This window comes from Tamandua tetradactyla, chromosome 7 (assembly GCF_023851605.1).
Source record: "Tamandua tetradactyla isolate mTamTet1 chromosome 7, mTamTet1.pri, whole genome shotgun sequence".
Classification (NCBI taxonomy): domain Eukaryota; kingdom Metazoa; phylum Chordata; class Mammalia; order Pilosa; family Myrmecophagidae; genus Tamandua; species Tamandua tetradactyla.
Window position 1 is genome coordinate 57,873,882 of NC_135333.1, and position 23,358 is coordinate 57,897,239.

At 41.5% G+C, this 23,358-nt stretch overlaps 1 protein-coding gene and 3 pseudogenes across 1 annotated transcript in view; 1 reads left to right on the top strand and 3 right to left on the bottom strand.

The window, feature by feature from the left end:
* The window catches only part of IL2RA (interleukin 2 receptor subunit alpha), a 64,420-nt gene that overhangs the window by 14,412 nt on the left and 26,650 nt on the right, over positions 1-23,358 (top strand). The window lies entirely within an intron of this gene.
* LOC143689691 (N-alpha-acetyltransferase 60 pseudogene) lies at positions 2,587-3,288 on the bottom strand (annotated as a pseudogene).
* LOC143689661 (transmembrane protein 18 pseudogene) lies at positions 19,466-20,928 on the bottom strand (annotated as a pseudogene).
* On the bottom strand, positions 21,818-22,697 carry LOC143689693 (large ribosomal subunit protein eL8 pseudogene; annotated as a pseudogene).

Consider the following 23,358-nt stretch of genomic DNA (forward strand, 5'->3'; position numbering starts at 1 on the left):
GAAGATAGTGACCCCAGGAAGCAGCCAGCCTTCTGTCTCCAAAACTGTGAACAAATACATTCCTGAGCTTAAGCCAGCCTTGTGGGGTATTTGCTTTAGCAGCCAGGAAACTAAAATACCTGATAAAGGGCAAGGAATCATTTCTGAAAGTTGAGTTTGAAGTCCCTAAATCTATGTATGTCAGCTTCTTCCCATCCAGGAGCTCTGTAAGTTTCCTGGGAGTTTCGGGGGATGGTGACTTCACACAAAAGCCACCTATCTGACACCTTTCCTGGGTTGGGGCTGGGCTTTCGGGCGGCTTCCCCTTCTGACGAAACGGGGCAAAGCCTTCCAACCCAGCTGAGCACCGATGTGGTAACCATTTCCGGCTCATGTGGTAGTGACACCTCTGTTAAGAGCCTGATTTAGATTAAAAGGATCTTTGTAAAGAGAAAACTCCTTATTGTCAATGGAAAGCAAAAATAATCAGCAACAAAAGTAAACTTCTTAAAATAAAAGGGTGGTTTCCTCAGTCATCCTGCTAACTGCAGGAGTTCACGGAGACCGCAGAAGGTTAATAAATACATAAGTGCTTGATGTTCAGTCATGTTGGCATTCATTTCAGTTTTGGCTTTCACTGCCTTTCACTCACCATCACTTTCACTTTCCCTCTCCCTGAGTCTCTTGAGCTTCACTTCCCTGGCCTGAGTTTTCAAGGGTTGGTGCAGAGGAGTTGCCAGTCAGACTGAGTGAACATCGCCAAGTCATCTTGCCTTCTCCACCATCGTGTAACAGTAATTGCAGCTACTAAGTGCTTATCAAGGGCCAGCTGGAAACCACAGACAGTACTCTCCATCTATGATCTCATGGGATCCTCACCCCAATCTTTCAAGATGGGTGCCATTATTATCATCATGTCATTTTATAGATAAGGAAATTGAGGTTGCCTAAGAGAGTGACGGAGCTGGTCTATTTGACCAGAATCCATGTTCTCAGCCCTGTACACACAGTGCCTCGTCCCCCTTGGCACCCTGGAAGCAAGCTGAAAATAGGTGTCCCAGTTCCCGTGGGCCTCTTGGGCAAGCTTCTGCCTCTCTCTCTTTTTTTTTTTTTTTCTATTGATTTGTTTGTAGTAAGATAGAACACCACAATCCATTCAATGTTGGGCCGGACACTGCAGTGATTAAGAGGGCAGGGAATGGCACGGCAAGGCGTCTGAGCTCTGTTATGAATGTCCAGGGCAGAACCCTCTGGAAGACTCTGCCCTTACCCCACTGGGCAAAAATAAAAGTTACATGATCACCGTTGATTCAGGTGAGATGGGACAGTGAGCCGGGGCCTCAGCAGGAGACCAACATCAGCACAGAGGATCGGATCGGTCAGTGCAACAAAGCCCCGAGCCTGCTGACCATCAATACAGGGCAGGTAGACGGCCGACCAGAGCAGGAGACAGGTTTTTCCTGGCGGGGGCCTCACTTTCCTTCTGAGGACCCCTTTTTCCACTGCTGGGCTGGAGGAGGCCGAGTGCTGGCCCTAGCACTAAGAGCCCCAGCCATAAGGACCCTATTCACCGAGGCTGCACCTGCCCCTGTCGTTCCTTCTCACTTTCTGCTCTAGGCTGGTGCGCACAGCACTGCCAGGACACTCCCTGATGACCTTGGGGCCACGGGGCCACCCTGGGAGTGAACTCTGCCCCCCACAAGGCAGAGAGGCAGGAAGGATGTCTGGGGGACAAGGGTGGAAGATGCAGGAAGCACATGGTGGATGCGTACAGCATGCTGCAAGATTGTTTTCCAGCACTGACCCAGCCTCTCCCATCACTGCCCCGAGCCCCACCTCAAAGGCCAGGCAGCCGCCGTGTCACAGCCCGCCACCTCCTTTCTGCATCTGGCCGGACTCAGAGCTGTGGCTCACAGAAGGACGTGGGAGGCTGCAGAGGGCTAGGCCAGCCTTGAGAACCTGCCTGGTACTTCAGCGGAATGGCACCGCCTGTGATCCAACGAGCTATTGAGAACCCTCCAGGACGGAAAGCAGCAGGAGGAGAGTGCTGGAGGAATTGGCTTTCCAGCCGAGGAGCAGGGAACCACCCCTGTTTCTGATCCCTTATTCTGGAGAGCTGAGCCCCAGAGCGCTGTGCTGGGGTGAAGAGCCTCCCCCAAACTATGCCTCCACCTGCCAGCCCTCCGTGGAGGAGCAGGGGCTGTCAGCCTGACTCCAGGCTTCTGGGCTGGCATTTCTGTTATCTCCTCTCATGTTGTCTAAGGTCGTGCATCTTTAGTTCAGGTCTGTCTCTAACAACCAGGTTCCTGCCTCCCAGCAAAAAGTTCATGCTAGCTTTGGAAGGAGCTGCAAGGAACGGGCAGAAAGGGGAAGAGCCCAGGTGAGCAGAGTGGGCGTAAAGCCGCTACCTTGCCCCTTTGCTCCTAGGGTGGGGGAAGAAAGGGACCACAGTGGATGCAGCCACACCCTAGCTGGCCCATGGGTCAGGCCAGAAGGGACACCTCCATGCGAGGTGGGACCAGGGCACCACGGCAGGGGCTGAGGTTTCTAGGAGTAGAAAGACTGAAAGAGCGTGTTAGACACCAGGGGTGCTCCGTGCCCGCAGCCTCACATGGACCAGCCGTACTCAATGTCACCCTTGGCAGGGATACTTGGCCTTGACAAGAAGCTGCAGAGCAGGCTGTGGGCCTGGAGGTAGATCCTCTGTGGGATGGAGCAGGGGCTCAGGTGGACTAACGTCAAGGCCAGGTGCTGGATGCAGTCCAGGATGGTGGCTGCCCTCGAGGTAGAGGACATAAGTGAAGCCATCTTTGAGGACAGATGCTGTAGGGGATGCAGTGATGCTGCTTCAAGTCTCTGTTCTTGTAGAAGTTGATGGCAATGCTGTGGGTGAGGACCTGCAAGTAAATGACTTTGCAGTGGCCCTGAATGGTTGTTGATATGTGATCCTTTAAGGTTTTGAATAAAAGGAACACATGCCATGCTTTCGGAATTCTTTCACTACCCCCAGGTTTAAGATGTACGCAATTCAGGTGTCAACAGAGAAGCTGGAGGTGAAAATGTCTCTATCCTCTTTACGTATCTTGGTCCTATTTTTTTTTTTTAATTCCAGCTACTATCATTCCCATGATGGCACCTTTGTAAGTTGCAGCAAGGGAGAAATTGTTGGATGTGATATCACGATACCATGAGTCTGGGCACGTGATGGGGGACCAGTGGCGGGAGAGCTGCCTTACAGTGTGTGTCATCGTGGCTGAGAAGGTGCAGGCTGACCTTGCTGAGGGCGCTGGAGGGCTCCACCTCTGTCATTCATACCATGGGAGGGAGTCCGTGACAGCTGATGGCTTTGTGGGGCTCAGAGCATCCCCGGGTCTGCAGGCAGCCAGGAAGTGGGGCCAAGTGGAGCTTACATCGAATTATGTAACCAATAGGGGCCGCAACCGGGATGGAGGCAGCGGCCGTCTGCCTCTTGTTTTAAATTATTCTTTGACCCATGCCCAAATTAATGTACCTTGAAAGTAACTTTGATCCTTTCTCCTGTTCAAAGAGCTCCAATCATTCCACATTATAGGACACATGGCAGTTTTCTCTGCCTGATATTCAGTCTTCTTTCTCATCTGGACCATCCATACGTACAATCTGTACAGCAGATGCACCCCGGCTCCATGCATCACAGCCTGCAGGTCTCCTCCTGTCCTTCAAATGCAACTTCCTCACCTGCAACCTCAAAGCTTGGCTCCTACAGGCACCCTCCCCCATACACTGAAATAATCGTCCACATCTCACCTGCCTACTGGAATTCATCCCAACTGGAAAGAAGCCTGGGATGGTGGGAAGGGCTCATGAATTTGGGCATCTGACAGGCTAGAATTTGAATCCTAGCTGGGACCTGTAAAATTCAACTTCTCTTTAAGAAGGTCGTAGAGTGCTATTCTGTGCAAGCCCTGGCAAGGTGACGGGGACCCAGGGGATTTGTACAGTAAGGACTGCCTAAAGAAATGGCAGGCTGCTGGGGAAGTGCAAGGAACACCACAAAACCAAGGCTGGAGAAGGTCCCTGGAAGCTTTCTAGAGGATGACAGCTAAGGAGAGACCAGTGGGACAAGCAGGAGTTAGGAAGGTGGAAAGTAGACAGTAAGCAAGGTGCAAGCAAGGCCACAGTCATGTTGAGCTCCAGGATCTGCACCTGGTTACCAGGGCCCAAGGGCTGTGAGGTGGGAAGTGGAGGTTTCCCAGACTGAACCTTTGGACTCCATCACGGAGGCCTGTCATGAGAAGAGAGGAGTGGAATACCACAGGGTGGGTCTAGACAAGGGAATGACAAGATAGATTTATGTGTTATAGAGACAGTAGTGGTTTCAGTGTGAGTAATGATTGAAGGCAAAGACTGGAGGCTTTAGGAGAGGCAAGGGTAAAAGTCTATGCAGTGATCTAGGTGACAGCTGATGATGGGCAGGTTTTTTTTTTTAGAATTTTAACTTTTTTTATTGTATCGTATAACATATATACAAAGCAAAGAAATAAAAAAAAGCAATAGTTTCAAAGCACTCTTCGGCAAGGGGTTACAGGACAGATCCCAGAGCTTGTCATGGGCTACCATTCGATCCTCTCATATTTTTCCTTCTAGCTGCTCCAGAATACAGGAGGCTAGAGGGCTTAAATATTTTTTATCATCACCACCGACTTTTTTCCTTCTTCTTTTTTGAAAAATAGCATATATACAAAAAAAAGCTATAAATTTCAAAGCACAGCACCACAATTAGTTGTAGAACATATTTGACTTTGACATGGGTTACAATTTCACAATTTTAGGTTTTTACTTTTAGCTGTTCTAAAATGCTGGAGAATAAAAGAGGTATCAATTTAATGATTCAGCATTCATATTCATTTGTTAAATCCTATTTTCTCTGTAAAACTCCACCATCACCTTTGATCTTTCCATACCTGTCTTTAGGGTTGTTTGGGCTATGGGCATTCTAAATTTTTGATATTGGAAGGGTCTGTCACTAATATGGGGTAGGAAGATGGAACCATCTGATGTTCTGGAGAGGATGGGCTAGGTTTCAGGGCTTATCTGGATCAGGGACCCATCTGGAGGTTGTAGGTTTCTGGAAAGTTACTCTAGTGCCTGGAACCCTTGTGGAATCTTATCTATTGCCCTAGGTGTTCTTTAGGATTGGCTGGAATGGTCCTGGTTGGGGGTTGGCAGGTTATGATAGGTAGCAAGGTCTACCTGAAGTTTGCATAAGAGCAACCTCCAGAGTAGCCTTGCGACTCTATTTGAACTCTCTCTGGCACTGATACCTTCTTAATTACACTGCTTTTCCCTCTTTTGGTCAGGATGGAATTGTTGATCCCATGGTGCCAGGTCTGAATTCATCCCTGGGAATCAATTCCCACGGTCGCCAGGGAGACTTTTAAATCCTAGATGTCTTGTCCCATGTAGGGGGGAGGGCAATGATTACACTTGCAGAGTTGGGCTTGGAGAGACTGAGGCCACATCTGAGCAACAACAGAGGTCCTCCAGAAGTAACTCTTAGGCATGCCTATAGGTAGTCTAACCTTCTCCGCTACCTACATAAGCTTCACAAGAGTAAGCATCATGATCGAGGGCATGGCCTATTAATTTGGGTGTCCCTAAAGTTCGACACAGTATCAGGATTCCCTGATGGTAAGGTTTAGTAGTTCCATAGTCTTTCTCCCATCCCTCAGGGGACTTTACCAATACTTTTTGATTATCTGCTTAATACAGTCTAGGATGTTTCCAGGCACTACAATAACCTATACAGGATTAAAGAACCTCTTTCTTATTCTGTGCTCCCTGTGTTTCAATGTCCAAATGAGCTATACAGATAGGTTGAATTAGATTTTTCACTGCAGAAAATTTCAGTTCCAGAGTAAATAAACCTTTCTTCCATGGTCTCAAAGAGTATGTGTGGTTCCAAAATATAGACACTGTCTTCCTTATCTCTATGTTCTGAATTACTAACCCCAACCTGTTCGTCTTTGTTCTTATCTCGAAATATCAGATTATATATACAAAACAGCCTCTCAAAATCCAGAAATAATAATCAACACTCCAGACTTACTGTGTCTAAAAGCTTACAATCTAGACCCCTGTTTTCTTACAAGCATTTTCTAAAGGAGACCATACCTTTGTTGTTCTTTTGTTTCTGGCTTATTTCGTCTCACCAAATGTCCCACATGTTCATTCACATAGTTGCATCTTTCACAACTTTGTTCCTTTTGTAGCATCAAAACCTTCATTCATCAGTATATACCATCATTCGCCAGTGTATTTCTCTGTCAGTGCATCCTTCAGCCATGTGCATTCATCAGCCATCATGTAGAAGGCCGAAAGTCCACAGTCCATTAACATTCTTTATGCTGGTCATAAAAGTGGAATGATACAGTGTTCTAGTTTGCTAGCTGCTGGAATGCAATATACCAGAAACAGAATGGCTTCTAAAAAGGGGAATTTAACAAGTTGCTAGTTTACAATTCTAAGGCTGAGAAAATGTCCCAATTAAAACAAGTCTAGAGAAATGTCCAATCAAAGGCATCCATCCAGGAAAAGATAACTTGGTTCAAGAAGGCCAATGAAGTTCAGGGTTTCTCTCTCAAGGGAGAAGGCACATGGCGAATACAGTCAGGGCTTCTCTCTCAGCTGAAAGGGCACATGGCAAACATGGTGTCATCTGCTAGCTTTCTCTCCTGGCTTCCAGTTTCATGAAGCCCCCCCAGGAGGTGTTTTCCTTCTTCATCTCCAAAGGTCACTGGCTCGCGGACTCTGCTTCGTGGTGCTGCAGCATTCTCTGCTCTCTCTGAATCTCCTTTCTCCAAAATGTTTCCTCTTTTATAGGACTCCAGAAACTAATCAACGCCCACCCGAATGGGTGGAGACACGCCTCCAGCTAATCCAGTTTAACAACCACTCTTGATTAAATCACATCTCTGGGGAGATGATCTAATTACAGTTTCAAACATACAATATTAAATAGGGATTATTCTGCCTTTACAAAATGGGATTTTGATTAAAACATGGCTTTTCTAGGGGACACATCCTTTCAAACTATCACATACAGTGTCTATCCTTTTATGTCTGGCTAATTTCGCTCAGCATTATGTCCTCAAGGCTCATCCATCTTGTCGTGTACTTCAGGACATCATTTTGTCTTACTGCTGTATAATATTCCATTGTATGTATATACCACATTTTATTGATCCACTCATCTGTTAATGGGCATTTGATTTGTTTCCATCTTTTGGCAATTGTGAATAATGCTCCTATGTACAACGGTGTGCAAATGTCTGTTTGTGTCATTGCTTTCAGCTCTTCTGGGTATATACCAAGTAGTGCTATTGCTGGGTCATAGGGCAACTCGATATATAGTTTCCTACGGAACTGCCAAACAATCTTGCATAGTGACTGCACCATTATACATTCCCACCAGCGATGCATAAGTGTCCCAGTTTCTCCATATCCTCTCCAACATTTATAGTTTCCTGTTCGTTTAATAGCAGCTCTTCTTGTAGGTGTGAGGTGATATCTCATTGTAGTCTTGATCTGCATTTCCCATATCGCCAATGAAAATGAACATCTCTTCATGTGCTTTTGAGTCATCTGTATTTGTTCTTCAGAAAACTGTTTATTCATATCTTTAGCCGATTTTATAATTGGGTTGTTTGTTCTTCTGCTGTTGAGTTGTACGTTTTCTTTGTATATACAGGAAATCAAACCATTGTCCAATATGCAATTTCCAAATATTTTCTCCCATTGAGTTGGCTGCCTCTTCACCTTTTTGGCAAAGTCTTTTGAGGTGCAAAAGCATTTGATTTTGAGGAGTTCCCATTTATTTATTTTTTCTTTTGTTGCTTGTGCTTTGGATGTAAAGTTTTGGAAGCTACCTCCTATTACTAGGTCTTGAAGATGTTTCCTTACATTTGCTTCTAGAAGCTTTATGGTGCTAGTTCTTATATTTAGGTGTTTGATCTACTTTGAGTTAATTTTTGTGTAGGGTGTAAGATTCTCTTGGCTATTGATATCCAGTTCTTCCATGCACATTATTTAAAAGATTATTTTGTCACAATTCAGAGGATTTGGGGGCCTTGTCAAAAAATCAGCTGACCATAGATTTGGTGGTCTATTTCTGCACTCTCACTTCGATTCCATTGGTCAATGCCTCTGTCTTTGTGCAAGTACCATGCTGTTTTGACCACAGTGGCTTCACAATAGGTTTTAAAGTCAGAGAATGCTAATCCTCCCACTTCGTTCTTTTTTAGGATGCTTTTAACTATTCGGGGTCTCTTTCCCTTCCAGATGAATTTGGCAGTTAGCTTTTCCAAATCTTCAAAGTAGGTTGTGAAATTATGATTGGTACTGTGTCGAATCTGTGGATCAATTTGGGGAGAATTGATATCTTAACTATGTTTAGCCTTCCTATGCATAAGCAGGGAATGTTTTTCCACTTATTTAGATCTCCTTTGATTTCTTTTAGCAGTGTTATGTAGGTTTCTGTGTACAAGTCCTTTAAGTCCCTTGTTATATTATTCCTAAGTATTTGATTCTTTTAGTTGCTATTTTGAATGGAATTTTTTCCTTAACTGACTCCTCAGCTAGGTCATTGTTGTGTATAGAAATGTTACCAAGTTTTGCACATTAATTTTATATCCCACCTTGCTGAATTTATTAGCTCAAGTAACTTTGCTGTAGATTTCTAAGGATCATCCAAGTATAATATCATATCATCTGCAAATAATGAGAGTTTTACTTCTTCCTTTCTAATTAGGATGCCTTTTATTTTTTTGTTCTGCCTGATTGCTCTAGCTAGAACTTCTAGCACAATGTTGAATAATAGTGGTGACAGTGGGCATCCTTGTCTTGAACCTGATCTTAGGATAAAACTCTTCATTGAGTACAATGCTGGCTATCAGTTTTTCATATATTCCCTTTATCATATTGAGGTAGTTAACTTTGATTCCTATCTTTTGGAGTGTTTTTAATCAGAAAAGGATGCTGAATTTTGTCTAACGCTTTTTCAGCATCAGTAGAGATGATCATGTGATTTTTTTCCCTTTCTATTTGTTAATGTGCTGATTTACATTAATTGATTTTCTTGTGTTGAACCATCCTTGCATTCTTGGTATAAACCCCGCTTGGTTATGTTGTATAATTCTTTTGATGTCCTGTTGGATTCAGTTTGCTAATATTTTATTGAGATTTTTTGCATCAATGTTCATTAGGGAGATTGGCTTGTAGTTTTCTTTTCTTATATCATCTTTACCCAGTTTTGGTATTAAAATATTAGTTTCACAAAATGAGTTAGGTAGACTTCCTTTTTCCTCAATTTTTGGAAAAGTGTAAGCAGGTTTGGTATTAGTCTTTATGGAATGTTTGATAAAATTCCCTCATAAAGTCATCTGGCCCTGGGCTTTTCTTTGTAGGAAGATTTTTGATGGCTGATTGAATCTCTTTACTTGTGATTGGTTTGTTGAGATCTTCTATTTCTTCCTGAGTCAGTGGAGCTTGTTTGTGAGTCTCCAGGAATTCATTTCATCTAAGTTGTCTAATTTGTTGGCATATAGCTGCTCATAGTATCCTCTTATAATTTCTTTTATTTCTTCAGGGTCTGTGGTAACACATTCCTTCTTATTTCTGATTTGTTTATTTGCATCCTCTCTCTTTTTTTCTTTTTCAGTCTTGCTAGTGGCCCATCAATTTTACTGATTTTCTCAAAGAACCAACTTTTAGTTTTAATGATTCTTTCTATTGTATTTTGTTCTCTCATTCATTTATCTCTGTTTTAATCTTTGTTACTTCTCTTCTATTTGCTTTGGGGTTAGTTTGCTGTTCTTTCTCGAGTTCCTCTGGGTGTTCTGTTAAGTCCTCGATTTTGGCTCTTTATTGTTTTTTAAATGTAGGCATTTAGGGCAATGAATTTTCCTCTCAGCACAGCCTTTGCTGCATCCCATAAGTTCTGATAAATTGTATTCTCATTTTCATTCATCTCCAGGTAGCTACTGATTTCCCTAGCAATTTCTTCATTGACCCACTGATTGTTTAAGAGTGTGTTATTTAATGTCCATATGTTTGTGAAAGTTCTCATTGTTTGGTGGTTATTGAGATCTGGCTTCATCCCATTTTGATCAGAGAAAGTGGTTTGAATAATTTCAATGTTTTAAATTTACAAAGACCTTTTTTGTGCCCCAGCATATGATCTATCCTAGAGAATGTTCCATGAACATTAGAGAAGAATGTATAACCTTGTGCTTTGGGGTGCAATGACCTATACATGTCTGTTAGGTCTAATTCATTTATCAAGTCATTTAATTTCTCTATTTCCTAGTTGATCTTCTGTCTGGTTCTTCTCTATAGAGTAGAGTGGTGTACTGAAGTCTCCTACTATTTTTGTTGAAACATCTAATGCTCCCTTCAGTTTTGCCAATGTTTGGCCCATGTACTTTGGAGCTCCTTGATTGGGAGCATAAACATTTATGATTGTTATATCTTCTTGGTGAATTGACCCTTTAATTAGTATATAGTGTCTTTTTTTGTCTCTTAGGATGTCCTTACATTTAAAGTCTATTTTGTCTGATATTAGTATAGCCACTCCTACTTTCTTTTGGTGACAACTTGCATGGAAAATATTTTCCATCCTTTCACTTACAATCTATTTGTATCCTTGTGTCTAAGATAGGTCTCTTGTAAGCAGCATATAATTGGATTATGTTTCTTAATCCATTCTGCCAATCTGGTATCTTTTAATTGGTAAACTTAATCTGTTAGCATTCAAAATTATTACTGAAAAAGTGTTTCTTGATTCCACTATCTTATCTTTTTTATTTTATTTGTCCCTCTTTTTCTTTTTATCCTTTAAATTATCCTTGCTGGTACTCTTCAATTCTGTGCCCTCCTCCAGACCTCCCTCTTCTGTCTTTCTTTTTTCAGCCAGCAGAACTCCTTTTAGTATTTCTCATAGGGCCAGGCTCTTGTTGACAAATCCTTTCAGGACTTCTTTGTCTGTGAAAACTTTAATCTCCCACAATTTTGAAGGACAAGTTGGCTGGGTACAGAATTCTTGGCTGGAAGTCTTTCTCTTTCAGGATCTTGTACATATCATACCATTGTCTTCTAGCCTCCAGGGTGCTAGTTCAGTAGTCTGAACTCAGTGTTATATGATTTCCCTTGTATGTAGTAGATCGTTTTTCTCTTGCTGCTTTCAGGATTTTCTGCTTCTCTTCAACATTTGACAGACTGATTCACATGTACCTTGGGGAAGGCCTATTTGGATTTATTCTGTTTGGAGTTCATTGGACTTCTTTGACTTGCATATTTATGTCCTTTATGAGGGTTGGGAAATTTTCCGCTATTGTATCCTCAACTACTCTTCCTAGCCCTTTACTCCTCTCTTCTCCTTCTGGGACACCAATGATTCTTATATTTGTGCACCTTGTTTTGTCTATCATTTCCCTAAATTCCATTCAATTTTCTCCATCATTTTTGCCACTTGCTGTTTTGTTATCCTGTCCTCTATATTATTTATTCTTTCTTCCGTCTCTTCAAATCTGGTGTTTGTGCTCTATTATATTTTTTATTTGGTCTACAGAGTCTTTAATCTGTAGTCTTTAGTCTCTGTAATATCTGCTATTTTTCTATTTATTCTTTCAAATTTCTCTTTATGTTCTCTTGATCTCCTTTATGTCATTTGCTGTCCCACTTAATTTATTAAGTAGAGTTTCGTGAACATCTTTGCTTAGTTATTCCAACATCTGTGTCTCCTCTGGCATTTTAATTTGGTCATTAGGCAGGGCCATATCTGTCTGCATTGTGATATGCTTAGTGATCTTCTGCTGTCTTTGTCACTTATAAATATCTTTATTGATTTATTTTGGGATTTGATTTCTTTCAGTAGTCTAAGGCCTTGTGTTTGCGGGATGGTTGTACAGCAGGGAGCAGGGCATAGGGTGGGGTACTCAGTGTGGTGGTTTGTTTCAGGGCAGGTATAGGCACAGGTTGGGAATGTTATACTGATGCTTGTGAATGTGGGTGCCCAGCAGCCAGGGAGGATGTAGCTGTGTGGATGCACTGGTCTGGGTAGCATAACCCTGGTGGCACAGGGCCCTTTGTATGCATGCATAGAGAGCTGTGGCAGCAAGTCGGCATTATACCTTCTTGGATTTGGGGCAGATATGACCCTGCCGCACAGGTCAGGACTTTCTCAGAGCTGGGAAATGTGGCTGAAGGCTGTGCACATGCATGATTCTAGGACTGCTTTAAAGTGCGGTTCCCAGAGCTGAATGACGTGATTGGAGGCCATGCACATGCCTGGGCCTGGAAGTGCCATAAAGGGATGCGCAGAGCTCAGGCAGAGCTGAGTGAGGCTGTGCAACACTATGGACAGGGGCCAGGGTATTCCGGGATATGGAGGTTAGTGTCTGCAGGCTTTATGTACTGGCAACAGCCTGCAGGGAACAGGGAGAGGGAGGTAGTGCTTGGGAGGGGTGCAGGAGAGATGGGTTGGGCGGCACCTGGGGTGGGGGGTGGGGGGCAGGTACGCGAACTGGGGGCTGGTGGGGTGGGGTGTCTGGAGCACAAGGAATGGGAGTGGTTGATGGGGTTTGGGTGTGTGGAATGTAGGGTGAGTTGCTGGTCATGGGGCTGCGCAGGTGAGGATAGAGCACCCAAGGAATGCGGCCTGGCTTACTTCCTAGTCCTGGTTCCTGTCCATGCACTCCCGCGGGCTCTGTGGCTCCGCACCAGCTCCAGCTTTCTGCCTCTCAGTTCCTCAGCCCCTGCAACAGGGCTGACCCATGTGGTGCCGGAGGCTCTCCCAGGTCAGCTGCACTCCCAAATTGCCATCTCAATCACTCTCCTGTCCCTTCTTTAACTTTTCCTTGGAGCAGGGCTAATCTTGAGCTACTCTGTTCAGCCTTCTTCTCAGAAGTCTCATTGGGCAGGTTCTTACAACATCTAGGGGCTTCGGTTTCAGTTATTATAAAATGGGACTGATAGCACCTACCCCGCGGGTTTGCTGTAAGGTTAAAGAGATCACCTTTCTAAAGGAATCAGGAGATAGCAGGTGCTCAACAAACATTACTTGTTGGACATCCAGTCCACACAGCTGAGGACCAGTGGACCTTTCCGCTTGGACATCTTGCAGGTTCTCAAGCTCTGAACAGGCGAAATGGTCCCCTTGGGCCTCCTCTTCCTCCTGTATTTCCTATCTCAATGAATGGCTGGAACCACCATCCACCCAGTTCCCCAGGAAACCAGGGCACTGTCCTCGTTTCTTCCTGTTCTCACATGCCCAATCAACCCCAATTCCTGGATATTCCAGCCTTCAAAATTGCTTAGAGTTAGCAACTGCTCTGTGTGCTCACTATCATTGTCTTAATGCATGTGCCTTAGTGCATGCTCCGGATCCTATGGCAGCTTTCCTGTGGTTCATGAACAGGTGTGTAAGGAGGGTGATAGAAGGTCAGAGGCTGCCATCACCACGGAGATAGGAGGCAGCCAGCCCACAGAGGGAGGGGACGTGTGAGCAGGAAGCCTGGTGTAAGCTGCCTGGGTCCACAGCCTGGCTTCACCACCCACTGCCATGTGACTTTGGGAAAGTCGATGGACCTTCATCTACAAAACGAGGGGGATCCTAACGGTACCTACCACATACAGTGGCTGTGAAGATCCGAGGCGTTATAATGTGTGACACGACTAGAACTGCGGCTGGCTGGCAGACAGTGTTCTGTGCAAGCTGATCTTAGTGTGATGGCTGGTGACCCAGGGAGGGGCCTGTGGAGGTTTGTACCTGTATGTACCCCCCAAAACATGTTCTTAAATTTAATCCATTCCTGCAGGACCTTTTGATGAGGATATTCAGTTAAGGTATGGCCCACCTCATTCAGGATGGGTATTAATCCTATTACTAGAGTCCTTTATAAGAGAATGAAATTCAGGGAGAGAGAGAGAGAGAAGCCACAGAGGGGGAAATCAAAACCTGAAATCAGCTGAACCTGAAAGAGAATGGAGACCAGGAGATGCTCGCCACGTGCCAGAGGAGCTAAGGATTGCCGACCCTGCGTCACCTACTCCACCCACGCCCCTCCCTATACCTGGTGTAGCACCTGCCAACACGTAGACTTGAGGGAAACCTTTGTGGTGCTGTCTGTCTCTACTGAACCCTTCTTAAGCAAAGTCCTAGTAGATGAGCAGGTTATCTGTTCAGGGCTGTGTCCAGAGCATGAAAATTCCTGGAAACTAAATCAGTTCCTCCCCCCTCAGATAATTTCTGGTCTGTGTTTCCTTTCCATGCTTGGATTGCATCACCATTTCACGTTAAAGGATTTGATTCCTGTCAGAGATACAAAGTTCATACAAATCATGTGCCATTCAAAACTGAGTGTGCATTCTCCAGAACAGGCGTAAAAATGCTGGGGATTGCTGGTGCCAGCGAGGGCGGGGCACAAAGAGGCGATCGGGGGGGATGGGTGTGGAGAGCAGCAGAGAGGGAAACTTGGCTGCTGGTAACAAGGTATCCAGGGGTATCCAGGCTCTGAGCACAAGCACCTGGTGTGTCTGACACAATTAAGGCCTCTGATTGGCCCTTGCCCCACGTTCGGTTTGGGCCACAGTTCTGAGGAGAACTTCCCATCGTTGACCCTCAATGCATTTGGTTATAGTGCCACCAAGATGGCAGCTGTTCAGTAGGCCTTTGCTTTTTCCTTCTTGTATTTCCCTTCTGGTCTCAATTTTCTACCTGGCATTATATGTACCTATCTGGGCTTTCTTCAGAATCGCAAGGGAATTTCCATTGCTATCCAGCTGAAAATCTCCTCAGCTGTATGATGCAATTTCTCAGAAGACTCGCTCTCCTCGCAGAAGACTGTGGGTGAGAGTCACCGATTTAGCATATTTCTACTAAAAAGAGTACTGTCCAAAGAAATAGGTTTCAGTAGTCTTGAGGGGAAAACTGCTTTTAGATTTCAGAGAATGAACTACAGTAGATTTCTGTCCCCTTGTATTTTTTTTTATCTGATAACCCTTTAATTTTAATCAGGCTGACGTTCTGCGGTAAACTTGTGGCTAATTCTTCCATGTAGAGAAGCTTGTTTAGAAACCACTAACAACTGTGAAGAACCCCAGAGAGACAAAACAACCAGCCCCAACATCTCAAGTGCGAAAAGGTTTGAGACCCCAAAACATGAGAGCTTTTATTTAAAGACAGCTATTTGAAGCTTTATTCTTGGTTCTCTGCCTCCGTATTTTTCTTTCAAGGTAAAAAGAAAAATAACTGATCTTTTTCATTTAATTTCATTTTACAAGTGTTGACTCAGGGATAAGCAATTCTCCCACAGAGTCTCAGCCCATGAATCACTCATTCTTGGGTTGTGGACTGGAAGGCAGGAAATCCTGACCACTTGGCCCAGCTGGGGGTATCCTAGGCTCAGAAACTAGTCAGATAACACAAACAACTGAGACCTTGACTCAGAACGATTGATGCTATTTACTACAGAAATGCATCAATTGTGCTGAGTTCTCTCTCAGTCACACAGCCCTCCTTCTCCCAGGGCCAGCAAATATCTTTGCTTTAATGTCACTAGCATCCTTTAACTTGCCCCCCACCTCGTGAATCCCCATTCTGGTTCTGCCACATATGGCTCAGCATTTATGCTTCCTGAGCAAAAGAACAAGATGGGTATTTGTTTGAATGAATAAATGAATGGACAACATCACCAATATCAGTTTACCCAAGCTTTTATGGAGTATCTACTGCAGTCCTTGTTCAGTGGGAGCTACAAAGCAAGCCAGGCATATTTTCTGCTCTCAGATGCAGATCCAGGCAAAAATAGTGGATGGGGGGTAAGTGGGAGGTGGGTAGGAGGGTGAGGTCTCCATACAACCATTTATATTTTGCACCATCCCTTTTTCTTTGTTCTTGTCCATACACACATGTACAATTTTACACATGTAGTCAAGTCATTTTTAAAAGTCCTTATCTCTTCCTCTAGGAAGATGCTATAGCTTTAATCACTTTACTGAATTCAGCAACAGGATTGAGAAAGGGGATGGAGACAGTTGATTTGAGAAATAAAATTGGTCATCAGCAGTTTCTACTTCCCTTTGTGGCTGAGTGGCCCGAGAGTCAGGAGATGGAGCTTTCTTCCCCTGATGAATTTCCGTAAGCATAAATGGAAGAGGAAGTCTCTAAGCTTGTCACTTCCTTCAGAATAAGCTTTAAAAAGAATTAGTGATCTGAGAAGTTGCGTGTTTGGTAAGAAAAACACAGCAGTTCAACAAATGTTTTAAATTGTTAAAATTTCAAACAATACAGAAAAGTACAAAGGGTAATATCGCAAATAATCATGTGCTTGCTCTCAGGGTTCAAGAAATGTTTACAGCATACCTTGTGCACTTCAGGTCCTTTTTATTTGTTTTTAATAAATATTATATAGTGGTGTTCCCATATTTCTAACCCAATTCCATTCTTTCCCCCCAGTTGATTGTTCTCTAATCTAATACAATATATGCTGCTGTTTTTGTGTGTGTGTTTTAAAATATACATAAATAACAAAGTAGTCTTCTTCTGGCAATTTGCTTTTTTCACTCAATGATGGACTTCGATAATTTGTTCTTAATGATACATGCTTATTCTTTTTGACTCCTATATAAAATTTTATTGTATGATTATATACCAGAGCTTATTAATTCAATCCCCTACTGACGGACAGTTAGATTGCTTCTCTTTTTTCCTAATTAAAAGCAGTGCTCTGACAAATAGCATTGAATACATGCACATGTGAAAGAGGTTTCTAGGGGCTATAGAAGTGGCATTGCTGTGTCATGGGACATATACAACTTCAATTTTACTATGAGGTTTTTCAAATTTCTCTTTGACGTGATTGTGCTCATTTAAACTCCTTATCAGCAATTTATGAGCTTTCCTTCATATTCCTCACCATCACTCAGCATTGAAAAACCTTAAAACGTCTGCCAATCTGATAGAACGAAATGAAGTCTCATTACTATTTTAAGTTTCATTGATTTTAGTGATCTCGAGATGCTTGGCACATTTACAGCTGTTTGGGATTCCTCCTTTGTGGCCTGCCTGTTCACATCCTTTGTCCCTTTTTCTATGGGATTGTTTTCTTTTTCTTTTTATAAATATTGCAGTTTAAGCCACTGAGTAGGAATTTATTAAACAGTTCAAAATTGAGTGAAGCTTGTTTTTTTTTTGAAACAGACCCCAAAATATAATGCCCTCCATACACCCACTCCAAAATATAAATAGAAAACAAAACAAAAAGACCCCCCCATGCCATGTTTATACATTGATAAAAGCGTAAACAAAGTTAAGGCAAAGTTAACAATACTATTACACTATTTTTCACAATAAAACAGATTTAGTCACGTGGGCCCGTATTTAGATAGTCAAAATAATTTATAGATAGTGAAAATGTACAATTTCTACAGGTTTTTCTTCTATTTGTTAAACCAACTTTATCACAGCTGACTTTGGCAATACCAAGAGTAGAATCCATTATCTAAAATAATTTCTTATTCCATTTCTTATTATCAGGCACTGTCACAAGGGCCTGAGTGGCGTGAAATAAACCTACAGTGGCAGAGCTCCACATTAACTCAGCAGTATCTTCTACCATTCCTGTATATTTATATTACAAGTTGAGTATAAGTGGTCCGATTTGATTTTAGATTCCGTAATATCAACTTGTGATACAGTGAACTCTTCTGAACACATAATACCATTAAACATGCTGAATTGGTAAATCTTCAAAAATACAAAATTAGGCATCTTATCAGGACACCAGGTACACAATCCTTGATAAATAGGGTAACTTTAAGTTTAAAATTTGACTTAACAATGAAATGTTACTTTTTAAGTACTTTTAAATGTTCAGTAGAAAAGTTTAACAAATCAAAGACTGGTAAAAATTTCAGGATAAAATTTCCAGTGGACTTATCAAGAAAAGTTAATGTCTACTTCTAAAACTAAAATCAAAATTTAAGAAACGATTTTTCTACTAAGAACACAAATTGTTTATAAAACATTATACATTTGAATTTTGAAATTTAATTTTATAATCTAAGAAAGTGTCAACTTTTAAACTGCTAAATATAAATCCTTTCATTTAGAGATCTTTTTTTTCCCTTTTGAAATCTTAATACATTTCACTTTGGGGGGCAAAATCCTGTTAAAATTAAAAAAAGAAAACTTACCAATCCATTTTTTTCTAAACCAAAAGCAGGAGCCAATACCATTTCCTTTATTAAGCACTATGTTTTTAAAAATTTGGATCTCTAGTCACTTCCTGTCATTCTCTAGTGAAGTTCCCAGATTTGAAAAGAACCAAGAACTTCCTGTATATGAACTATTTGATAAAGTAAATATTATAATGACATATTATACCTGTTTTAATAAAAGTGGTAGCATTGTGTTCTTGAGCACCCAAAGTATAGGAAAACAAGATGTGAAGCTTAAGAAGGAATATAAGCAATCATTCAAAATTTCTCACAAAGTTCTATCAATGGAAAAAGCTAAAACATTCATTCAAAATTTCTGCATTTTGAATTTTACATCCTGAAAAATAAAAACAAAGGGCTCAGTCAACATATTCTTTTCTGCAGAATCTTGACTTAACGGTTTCCGTTATCTTAATATTTTTAACCATTATGAAAAACAAAGTAGGCTCTAAGTTTATTTTGTTTTAGCAGGGCGGGTCCTGTGTGGATGTTTACAGAGATCTAATGTCATAAGAATTGGATTATTAACTGAAATAAATTTTTTCAAGACCTTGCTTCCAAAGTATTTTTTAAAAAGGCTTCTCTAGCCCAGAGTTTGTCAACCTTGGCAGTGTTAATATGTCAGGCTGGATAATGCTTTGTTGGGGGGACTGTCCTGTGCATTGTAATATGTTCAGCAGCATCCTGTGGGTCAACCCACTAACCACCCGTAGCACCCACCAGTCATGACAATCAAAGATGTCTTCAGACATTGCCAAATGTTCCCAGGGGAACAAAGTCACCCTTGGTTGAGAACCACTGCTGTAAACTAGAAAACACACCATGATAAATAGGTAATGGTGCCCACAAGTGGAATATCATTAAATACTATTTAAGGTTAATATTTCTATATTGATTTAACATTTTATAGTTAACACTAACTACATAAATGGTGTGAACTAATTAGCAAATTATGAAAGACTCTGATTAGAGACTACGCAGTTTGACTAGAAACACTATAAACATTCTAAATATGGGTCTATGTTTAACGAATCTGATTGATATTAGTGTTTCTTTTAAAAAAAACAACTTTCGCATGTGTTCTATCACTGTGGAATTCACAATAAAAGAATCTCTCACCTTTTCAAACCATGAATCAATTGCTAAAGAAGGATACCTATTACATGCGTACTTTAACGGTGGAAACGATGGTGGAGGAAAAAAATCTAACATAGAAAATCCAAAGTAGCTGTTACACTATTCTACTTCTCCTCTTCTTTCTTTTTCTTTTCTGTTGTAAATTCTCCAGGTCAATCATTACATTCAAAGTCTTACATACCCACATAATCACAATGATTATGGCACTGAAGAGCAGTAGACAGAAACATTCCTCTTGAATCAAAATACTGGTGTTTTGAAAATAACCTCCAGTTCATTGCAACTACTTCATTGATATAGTCAGCACAATAGACTAAAATTACGGGGCATAGAAAACGCCCAATCTGTGGTTTATAACTTTGGAATGAGAAGCAAGTGAGCAACAGGCAGAGGACATGGAAGACGGCAAGCCCTATCAGCCATGGCTCAGTCCAGTCTGTCTGCCTGATCACGGACAAAATGCTGACCGGGAAGGCCTGTTTGCTTTTTATCTATTGTATGATTTGCAAACAGTTTAATTTCTTATTCAGTCCTTAGTTCTTTTATTTCTTTTGCTTGTGCCATTCATTGGCTAGGATGACTAATATCAGTATTGAATAAAAGTAGGGAATGTATATTTTCTGCTATTCTTCTGATATTAAATAGAAAGCTTTTAAGGTTTCATGTTAATAATAGTTGGCTGTTAAGTTTCAGAGTATTCCTTTCATTACTAAAGGAAGTTCCCTTCTATTTTGACTATGTTAAAATTACTTTTTTTCTTTTAATCATGAATGAATGCTGAGCTTTATTAAATGCTCTTTTCCCTATATTGAAATCGTATATATTTTTTCTACTTCTAGACAGTAAAAGTAGTAAATTACATCAGGAGATTCTTTAATGTTAAGCCATCCTTGTACTGCTGGGATAAATTCTAATTATTTAGAATATTACTTTTCTTAATAGATTGCTAAAATCAGGTACAAATATTTTATTTAGCATTTTTAAATAAATCTTAAATTGTTAAATCCTATTTTTGTAAAAGCCCTTTTGTGCAGTCCTATTCATGTCCAACAGAAAAGTTAATCTAAACTCATAAAATGAATCAAGGAGCCTTATCTCTTTTCTTTTCTTTTTTAATTCTCTGAAACATTTGTATAAAACAGATGGTATTCCATATATTTTTGTTTGTTTAAGGGTTGATTTTATTACTGATTTTGCTAAATTTCTGTATTGGTTAAAGTTCTATCCTATTTCTCAAATTAATTTCTTCATCACTGCTCATTTAATCTGTTTTCAAATGTATTGGCATAAAATTTTCCCAGAAGTATCTTAGGTTCTTTTTCTTTGAGATTAAAATCCATTCATTTATTTGTCACGTATTTATTGAGCACTTATTATTAAAAGCTGAGGATAGATTAGAGAACAAAAGAGAAATCTCTTTCTTGCATGGAGTTTGCATCCACCCCCTCCACACACACCCCTTTTTTAATGCAATTTTATTGAAAAATATTCACACACCATACAAACCATCCAAAGTATACAATGGATGGTTTGCAGTACCATCACATAGTTGTGCATTCATCACCATGATCAATTTTAGAACACTTTTTTTACTCCAGAAAAAGAAACAAAGAGGAAAAAGAAAACCCAAAACAGCCCATACCCCCTTATCCCACCCTATCATGAATCATAGTATTACTGTGGTCCATTTTAGTTGATAAAAGACTATTAAGATACTGTTTGCAATAGGTATATTTCCCCCATATACCCTGTAATAGTCAGGTTCTCTAGGAAACAGAATCACTAGGAGATATCTATAACTATGAGATTTTGTAATGGTATCTCATGTAAATGTTGCACGAGTCCAAATTCCATAGGGCAGGCTGTGAGCTGACAGCTCTGATGAAGGTCTTCAATGACTTCCCCAGGAGAGGCTGGCTGGCTGAAGTGGAGAGAGGGATTATCTCTTCTGTCTTCTCCTTTAAAGCCTTCAACTGATTAGATTAAACCTCACTAATTGCAGAAGACACTCCCTTTGGCCTACTGCAGATGTAATCAGCCATGGATGCAATCAACGTGCTGATGATTTAATAAACCAGCCTTCTGACTCATTAACCAGCCATGAAATGTCCTTGTAGCAATGGTCAGGCTAGTGTTTGCCCAACCAGACAACTGAGCACCATCACCTGGCCAAGTTGACACATGAACCCAACCATAACATATCTCTCTATTTTTGACTCCATGTAATAGTATTGTCCATTTGTTCCAGTTCATGGAAGAACTCTTTAATATTTGCATAGTTAATCACAGTCATTGTCCACCACAAGATTCACTGTGTTATACATTCCCATGTTTTCACCTCCAACTTTCCTTTTGGTGACATATGGACTGTAAACATCCCCTTCCCACAACATTCACCCACAAATTCAGCACTATTAGTTATTTTCACAATAACGTGATACCATCATGTCTGTCATTTCCAGACATTTAATTTTTTTTAACTTTTTTTGAAGAACTTTTATTTTTATGCACAGAAAAGTCAACTGTATATACTTAACCCAGTTTAGTGACAAGTTCTTTAGCTTTTGCCTTCTCCAGCTTGTCAATGTCAGCCATGGATTTTGGACCCAAGACATTGCCTCCCCAGTAGCAGTGGATCTCATCATATTTGTCACTGTAATTGGTCCTAATAGCTTCCACCAGCTTAGCTAGTACTTCTTTGTCTTCTGAGTTGACCTGTGTGAAGGTGACAGCAGTGCAGGTCTTCCTTCGGATGAGGCATCCCAGCCTGGCTTTCCCCTTGATGATGCAGTAGGTGACCTCCATTTTGTGACACAAGGGCGGCAGAAAAACAATTGGTTCGATGGGTTCCATATCATGTGCAATCACCACCAGCGGGCCCTTCTTTTCTTCTGCCAACTTGGTGACAGTGTTTACCCCTGCTCAAAGCACAGGTGGCTTCTTAGTGGGGACATCCCCTTTGCCAGCAGCTTTCTTCTCAGCCCGGGCCAGCAGCATCTGCATCTTCTCTTTCTTTCTCTCTGGTTTGTACTTGTGGACCAGCTTAAGCAGTTGAGTAGCTGTTTGGCTGCCCAAGGCTTGGGTGAACTGCCTGATGGCAGGGAACACTTTCAGCCATTATAGAGCATGGCCCTTTCCTACTGCAGCCAGAGGTAGCAGGACCACTTGACAAAGTGGGTGAGGTCCCTCTTGGGCTGGATGTCCTGCCAAAAATTTGGGGGCCTTTTCTCAAACAGGGGATTTATCACCTTCTTGGCCTCCTGCTTTTTCACAACAGCAGCATCTGAAGCTACCTTTTTCCCCTTTGCCTTCTTTCCTTTTGGCATCTTGGGCGGCAAGCTGAAAGAGAAAGGAAAGGGCATTGTGGGTAATATGTATGTGACTGCCAAACGTTTAATTTTAACCTAGTTAAACATTCTGCATGTAATTAAGCAATTCCTCCCCATTTTCTAGCCTCATTCTATATCCTGGTAAACTTTATTCTATATTATATGTCTGTGAGTTTAAATATTATATTGCTTGGTATCAGTGAGATCCTACAATATTTATCTTTCTGCATCTGATTTATTTCACTTAATATAATATCTTCAATGTTCATCCGTATTGTTGCATGCTTCAGGACTTCATTTCTTCTTACTGCTGAATAATATTCCACCATATATACATATATATACCACATTTTACTTATCCATTCATCTGCTTATAGACACTTGGATTATTTTCCATCTTTTGGCAATTGTGATAATACCACTATGAACCCTGATTGGCAAATGTCTGTCAAGTTCCCACTTTCAGTTCTTCTGGGTATATCCCGAGTGGCAGGATTGTCAGGTCAGATTGTCAGGTTGTAAGGCAACTCTATACTTAGTATCCTGAAGAACCACCAAACCATCCTCCACAATGGCCGTACCATTTTACATTCCCACCAGCAGTGACTAAGTATTCCCATTTCTCCACATCCTCTCCAACACCTGTAGTTTCCTGTTT